Genomic DNA, 8941 nt, shown 5'->3' on the forward strand with positions numbered 1-8941 from the left:
GTAACCCATAATAATAATAATAATAATAATAATAATAATAATAATAATAATAATACACTAAATTTAAGATACCGATAATGTAAATTGTAAACAATTTTATTAATGACTCCCCCATTTAAAAAAATTCTATGTATGCCATTGGTTGAACTTAATCCAAATTCAAATCATGTTTTATATATGCTGTAAGTTTCAAATTAGTGTGTCTTAATAGATTCTTTCAGCAACATGAAGCTTTGAATTCCAGTTTTCTCAAAACTTTAAATTTTGAGTTGTTTCCCTTTTGAACTGGCCCGTGGATATTATGCTTGCAGGCTTGAAACCCATCTGCAATTACTTTGGCAGTCGTCTACCAATACCTCTTTGAGCGTAGGCAGAGAAAGAACCGTTTCCTTGGGGGGCAAAGCAAAACCATAAACGAGATTATGGGGGACATCATTTACCTCCTACCCCCGTTATACCTTGACCGTGGTACAGTATATCTGAATATGATCATTTAATAAAAGTATTTTCGGGGAACATGTTTCTTATAGTGTTACCATCCATATCCGCGATGTTTCAGATCGAGTTGTATAGGGCTTGAACTGTAGGCCTACTACAAGTTATAATAGGGCATAACTTAAAACAATCTCCCTCTTTCTCTCTCTCATACAGAAACATATGCATGCATCAATAAAACTACATAACAGTGCTAACAGAAATTTTTTTAAATGAAGCTTACCTTCTGAAGACTTCATATGAAATGTAATTACGTGAAATTATTTTATTTAATCTCGTCTTTAAGTTTTGCACATTATACTGGGATCACTTTCCTTTTTCCTGCATTGTTGCGCAGTATGTTATTCGTACATCTCCAAATGGTGACCTGAACACCTGTAGACCTCTAACACATGAGTACAGGCTGTTACAAAATGAACATTACAGTGCTTCCATTGCTCAAATGAGGTATAGAAATTCTTATACATTCAGAAATTTAAAATAAATATTATAGTCCAGTCACATGATCTGAAGACATTAATTCATAAATTTAAACACAGAAACTTAATCATAAACAAAACCAAAATAGATCTTTTGAATTCAACATTTTTTAACGTTAATAGAAAAAAAAAAAAAGAGTTCAGACAAGTTTTCCCCCCTATGCCCCCCCTCCATAACTCCGCCTATGCCTTTGAGTGCTAATACTGCATACACTACAATGAACCATAGCTTATTATTCAAAAACACAATTTAAATAAATAAATATACTTTAAACTACAAAATATAACTATTAAGAACATTACTAAGATACCTTGTTTTCTTCTTTTAATTGGGTACTCCTCCCTCAATTTTTTTTATTCCACTTGAATGAAATAGATTATTGTTTTCACTAAAAGTATTGACAATTCAGAATGGTTTGTGGTCACTGGGTCGATAGCAGTAGCGACTCGTGCCTGAAGCACAAAATTGTTGCAAGGTTTTCAAAACCCATGTAGGCTAGTTGCATTGATAATCGGGAGGGAGATCTATGTAACTAAAGTAATTCCCTCCCATAAATTCCCATAATATTCAATCGTGGAAAGGAATTTCATTGTATTGCATCTTTTATACAATAATGTGACTTTTATTCTTAATGATTCACCCTACAACAATGGGTATTCACTCAACACAGCAACACAGTAGTCGTTATTGCACTCCACGCAGCGACAATGACAATACATGTGTATTATTGAGAAGAACAACAATGTACTCCTAATTTCAACCTCTTGTTCACAAAGCAATATGTGTAGAACAAAACTGTCAGTTCTCAGTTCACAGTTCGTTCGCTAGTTCTTCTAGCTCACTCACTCAAGTTCACTGTATGTCGAACCCAAGCCTTCCAGATATAGTTCACTGCACTTCGGTCCCAATCCTCCAGATACGTTGCACTCGTCTGGATACTGCCACAATTACGGACTCATTCAAGTTCACTGGACGTCGAACTCAGATCCTCTGGGTACGTCCAAGACAAGACTTGAAGGCTGACTAGAGATTAACTAACTGCCGAAGACTGCTCGCGCTTTTATTACTAAACCAGTTCTCGAATCTTCGATTCGTGTGGCTTTTCGAATCTACGAGAGGATTTCACTTCTAGAGGTTTTCCCTGCTCTCTCCGCTCCGCGCCGTCCCGTAGTTTTCCTTCCCTTCACCCCGTACCGCGCTACAGCGCCTACTGAAGCTCGAGTTTCGTCTCCCCACGCCTTCCTTCTCGTTGGATGCGCGCGCAACTCCCCGATGTAACCAGAATGTTCCAGACGGGTGCCACAGTATTCATTTCTGCCAGCTATCAATGCACTTACCGGTACATGTAAATTAAGATATGCCTATTGCTTACCTATGTTTCGTACACTAAGTTGATCCTCCAGTCCTTCAGGGCTGTGAACCTGCCAATAACAATTTCATTTTTGTTTTGTTACCGATAAGCTGCTATAATTTAATGTGTAACACTTTTATTAAGCCGCCAATGCTTATCTACTATAATAGTCATTTACATGAATAAGATTTTTACATGAACGTTTTCGATACCATTTTTTTCGAAAACGTTCATGTAAAAATGTTATTCATGTAAATGACTATTATAGTAGATAAGCATTGGCGGCTTAATAAAACTGCCAATAACATTCTCATGGAAGGGCTGTGATTCCATCATCTTGTCCAACACATCTTTTTGGAGCGAAATATTCCCTAACGCTGACAGTCTCTTCTGTGACATTGAGTTACTCTGTTTTGTTTTTATTTGTTTTAAACACGAGAAGCTCCTTTCGACCTATACACTAGTAGATGGTAGTATTAAAATGAGGGAATATAACTTGTACAATTCTCCAAATACATCTTTGTTGGCATCGTTGTCATGAAGAAGTTCTAGCACTTTCTTAACTGGTAGGCTATATTCCTATATTCACTGTTCTGGTACAAAAGGTCAAGTTCAGTTTTTAGAAGCTGCGTCTTTTTTAATATTCTGAAATAGCTAGCTTGCAGTAAAGAAAGCGGATCATGGGGGAAGTTTTTACTACAAGTGTCAAATTTGAAAGTATCAGCCAGGCTGACGAAACGAAGTTTTTCTAAATCCCCAAATATTTTATCGATCTGCATGATGATATTGTCAAATGTCAGTGATCTCAAAGAACAATATCTTGTATTATGATCATGTTCTACATCACTTTTTCCATTGTAGCAGCAGTCTGTACTTTCTCCCTTCAGAATTCACTTCTACTTTTTGCTGCATTCAAAATTCTAGCATAGTGCTGTAACTGAAATTTCCATGATTAAGCGAAGAAGTGCTTTCTTCATGGCCCCGAAATGATAATTCCTGGTTGCTTAAATACAAAGCAGCGTCGATGACTGACCGCATAACTTGTCTGTTTAAACGAACATTTTCAATATATTGCACTAACAATAGCCTAGCATTTTCTTTCAGAATATTCCCAATAGTGTTTATATTCTTCTGTAAATGTTTAACTGCAGCACGCACTTTAAATGTTCCGCCGAATTTTCATGTTTTTGTAGAAAATCACTGAATCCGGTTTCATTCCACAAAGTAGTAGACATGACTAACAAAATAGTATTTCAATGTAGTGACTCCCACACAACCACTCACTGATGCTTGCAGTACTGTGAAGTTTTAAAATTGTTTCTGTGCTTTACCATAAAACAGTTATATTACCAGTTGTTCTGTATGGTTGTGAAACTTGGACTCTCGCTTTGAGAGAGGAACATAGATTAAGGGTGTTTGAGAATAGGGTTCTTAGGGGCCAAAAGGGATGAAGTTACAGGAGAATGGAGAAAGTTACACAATGCAGAACTGCATGCATTGTATTCTTCACCTGACATAATTAGGAACATTAAATCCAGACGTTTGAGATGGGCAAAGCATGGGCGAATCCAGAAATGCATATAGAGTGTTAGTTGTGAGGCCGGAGAGAAAAAGACCTTTGGGTAGGCCGAGACGTAGATAGGAGAATAATATTAAAATGGATTTGAGGGAGGTGGGATATGATGATAGAGACTGGATTAATCTTGCACAGGATAGGGACCGATGGCGGGCTTATGTGAGGACGGCAATGAACCTCCGGATTCCTTAAAAGCCATTTGTAAGTTGTAGGTTTGTATGATTTACCAGCTTGTGAGTTTAACTTTTTACAGTTTATGTCTAAAATTGGTTGAGCATCGTCTAGATATCTCTTATCCTCCTCACACCAGCGATTAAACGAGGTTAGAATTAATGTACACACTGTGTCATTGAACAGATTCATTTTCACATTGCAACATAACAAGAGAAACTTATATAGTAGGTTCTAACCAGTGCTGATTTCTCTTAAGGAGCACAGGAGCAGTGCACCACCTCTTCAAATAATACGTATTTTAAATTAATATTGATGAGCTGCAGTAGACATAATTCTTTATTATAAATTTATAATGCTATATAAAAGCCTGAAAGTAGCACTCCACATGTACGGATCTTGTTGACTCCTGGGATTTACGTTTGCCGCTTGACACTTGCAGCACACTGTTCCATTCAAGCATGCGCAGTAGTAGTGTTTCACTGGCAAGCTTTGGAGCAGGGTAGGGATAGGGAGGCAGTATATTGTGCGTAGGCAAGGTCCGTGGGCGGCGGTCGCTGTCGCTCTCACAGGTCCCTTCATAATAGCGTTTAAAGGGAAAGTCAAGAGGGTTGTAAATCTGTGATGTCACAACGGGAACACTATACTCATTGTCAACCCTCAGCTTGCACTTTCTAGTGATAACCAAGTGATTTAAAGACCTATATTTAAATATTTGTTTGGGTCACATACACTGGAGAGTAAAGGCTTAGAGGTATAACTCCCACTTCAATATCTCATCTTTTTTTAATTCAGTGATCATTTACTTTCCAAATTCTTGTAGCAATATAAGAACTGTTATGATTGCTCCATTACTTACTTTTGTATCTCTGACCTTTGTAGAACATTTCGGTCCAATTTTAATGAAAGTTATTTTACACTTAAATTTCTGTTTCCGAGCCTCAAATATTAATTATATTAAAGTAGTGTTCAATAAATAAAAACTATACTGGTGAACGACAGAATTTAAATTACGCATGCAAAATGTATTAAATTTCCGTATTAACACTGGACTAGAGTGTGCACTAAAACTAATTAATAATTAATTTGGTCAGGATTGTTAAATGAATATTTTACTGAAGTGGTTGAGGAGGGATTTCAATAGCATGGGGAGTGAAAGTATCCCAATTGTAACACTGATTTTACAAATAGAACAATTTATTTTAAGAATGTTTCACAAAATTTAAACTGACTCACTTAGTCTTGTGAAGGGCATCGAGCAGCTCTGCAACCATTGTTTCCGCTTCATACGGTTTCTTCTTTTGACGTCCTGTTTCCTTCTGTTTAGGTAACGAATTGTAAAAAAAAAAAAAAGTCCGTGCTCTACTAAATAACTTCAGTAATTTTGGATCTTCATTTGGAAACTTTGTCCTCAAAAATCTAAATAAATGGCCTATTACATTCTTTTTTTCTGTTGACTGATTTTTTATGAAATTTTCTAAATATAACTTCACACTCTTCAATTGTTGCCATCCACTGAGAAGAGGGATAAACCAGTCCCTCACGTGAAACGATCTCTATCCATCCTGGAGATTGTTGACTGGAATTGGTATCCGAAACAGCACTTTTATTACATTTTCTAGCAATATAATCAGCAACATATCTGAGCGCTTCCATTTCTTCCCTGTTGTGTCAATTCTATCATCAATATACGTCTCTAATGAGTTTATTTCCTTAGGAATTTTTCACGTTTTCATGAGAAATGTCTACGAGATCCCGAAAAACTTGTTTTGTTATTAGTGCTCCACCTGTATATTCTACAGGGGCACTTGTAGGGTGGGACAGTCGACATCCTAATATTAATAGGCGCAAGCGATTTTTTACTTCGATGGGCAGAGGATTATTATAAAAATGTCCTATCCCACGAATTTAGAAAAATAGGTTTTCCAGAGCGTCCTGATTGAGTTTCCTGGTCATGATATAATCAATTCCTTTTTCTTTTAAATATCTATATAACCCTTTCAAGCTCTTAATAAAGGTAAGGAACCCATTCTGAAAAGGTAGAAGAGTATTTTTTCCTCTGACTCTCAGTTCTTTTACAGTTTCCTCCATTCTATCTAATATCTCTACTTGTTCTTTGTGGTTAATTCCGAAGGCACATTTCAGTTTATTGTGTGTAGGATCTTTCGGAATTCCCGAGTTCATTACATCTGTGAAGTCATGAGTTGAAAAAAATGATGAATTTCTTCACTTTCGGGTACAAAATATTTAATCAGAGCAGCAGTGTGTTGAGAAAAAAGTTGGTGCAACTCTTTGTCTGTCATTCTCTTTCCCAGTAATGTGACCCCATTGTAATTTCGGGAATAGTTGCAACTCCGAAGAATCGGATTTAATAATTCACTCAATTACATTTATTAACCCACTGTCAATAAAATGGTTCCTTAATAACTTAATCAGGTGGGGCAAATCTGAAAAAACCCAAATATTTTCGTCCGAAGCAGGATTTGAAAAGCAGGTTCGATTTACATTTACTTGTAACTCATTCCACAGTCTTCTATTGCCGCCACTCAGATCAGAAACAATAATTGAAACTACTCTGAAACCTGCCACTTCAATTTCTGTTATAATTTCGAACAGTAGCTCTCTGTTCATTGTTTTGTCGAAATCATAATAGATGGGCTGCTTCCACTCACTTGTCAATCCTCGGATCATTACGATTTGATCATTTCTGTGAGGACTCAATATCGAATCGTTCTTGTGATCGTAACAAATTACACCATTGACATTCATCTCATCAAATAGTAACACTGATAACTTATCCATTTCACTCAAAGACAGTCCCTGCGCTTTTAAAATTTTCAGTACCGGTGTAAGAATGCAATTTTTTGTCCAACGCTGCAAGGTAGCAACGCTTGGCAGCAGGAATTCCCATCTGTGATCTCAAATGATTGTACAGTTTATCACTAATTGCTCGCTGAGCTAATGCCGGAATTATGTCTTATTCTTCCCATCTTTGCTTTCTTTCCCCCACTGATAAGCATTTTTATTTGCCCTGGAATGAACACTTTAGCTAATACATGTTTTATTTTTCCATTTACTAAGCGATTTAAAAACTTTCTTTGTCGTTGTAATTTTGGTTGACCCTAAAATATGCTTGGTTTTTATATTTTATTTGTAATGCTTTTTAATTTAGACTAACTTTTCAATGTCTAATTTAAGTTTTTCATTTTCTTTACGTAGTTCTCCATTTTCTTTTTTGAGATCCAGCCCCTCATTTTCTAATGAACAGACGAAAGATAACACAGCCAATGGATCGTCCTGCTGCACTGTTGTCTTTGCATGTAATGGTTCACTCACCTCAGACAAAACTGTTTGTCTGCAAGTCCTCTCTTCTACACGTTTACTTTTAGCACTGTTTATCTCCCTGTTTTTCACATAGTACACTGGTAAATTCAGTGATGGTTGGGCGTTTAATTTCAATTTTTTCTTTGCTGGCATGTTAAAAAGCTCGGCTTTCAAATTACGCTCATAAGAATCAGATGTGAAATGTTCGGAACAAATACGCGCAGTTTCTTTTCGGTAACACTTAATCTCCCAAATCTTTCGCAGCTTTGGATCAGAGGGAAAAGTATGATAAATAACACTCGAGCCTTTAGTTTTCCTGCTATAGTTCTGACACTCGCTCACTGCACAATTTGGCACTTTGTATGCTACAATAGTAACAATATAAGCCTATTATAAATAGCAATCGCTAAGGTGGTCAGTGGCAAATTATTAGGAAAGCGCTTGGTTAACATGAGAGACTCGAAAACTTTTATTCAACTTGGCAAATTAATTCGGCAGCTTTAATCATAAACCTCTTTACTGTTTTTCCATCATTGAATTGATTTAAATCACAGGCGAGAAATTGCATAACTAGCCAATAATATTCCATCACGTTGTCTACGTTTATTTTCTTGAATATTCTGGCGTTTATCAAGATTACTTAATAGATCTGCACGTTCTCGACCTAAAATAATTTCAGAAAATCATATTTCGTTTCCTACGCACATTTGATTTTTTTTTTTTTATAATTCTTTTGGAAAGAATACGTACAAACAACATTTAATTCCTCGTACCTTTTAATGCAGCGTGTTTAAGGTATAATGTCGTATTTAGTATACTATGCAAATGTTAAGATCATAAATTTTCTTCGGAATAGTACGAAAAGTAACATTTAATTTGTCTTACCTTCTAATTCAGCATGTTCTTTATGACATACGGAGTAATGTTGTATATTAAATTTATTAATGCCTAATAGGATTTTCGAGCTAACATACATCGTATGTTCTCCCCTTCTAAACAGCAAAAAAACTCTTCCTCCAACCGACCGTCCATGAACCTTGGTGCGTAGGAGGGGTTAGGAGCACTTTCATGTGTCCTCAAGCTGTCTACAATAGTAGTTAGCTCGTTCCATCATAAGTGTTACAATGAATATTGTGCAAAGTCTTTTAAATATGCCAATTTCTATAAGACTTATACATGAAAAGATCGAAATAAAGAAGGTGGGTAGACCTAGACCTGAATTAAAATTACAAGTGACGAAGAACAGTAATAGAGAAGTGACAAGAAAATTCAACAGTCGGGCTTACGAAAAATGTGAGTGATTATGCGGCTGCAATATAAAAAAACACTGTATTTTGTTTTCCTTGCCTATTCTTCGGCGGCGAACATCCATGGACAAAAACAAGTATGTTGTACAAGTTTGATTTATTTTTCTGTTTGAACTTAGGACTGTGCGTAGTAATCAAATAATTTTAATTATCGTTCTGCATCTGCAGGCATGATTGATGTGAACCACATGAATGAAAGAATTAAAAAACACGATTCTTAAGCTGCACACATCAACA

Source organism: Periplaneta americana, chromosome 12 (genome assembly GCF_040183065.1).
Source record: "Periplaneta americana isolate PAMFEO1 chromosome 12, P.americana_PAMFEO1_priV1, whole genome shotgun sequence".
NCBI lineage: Eukaryota > Metazoa > Arthropoda > Insecta > Blattodea > Blattidae > Periplaneta > Periplaneta americana.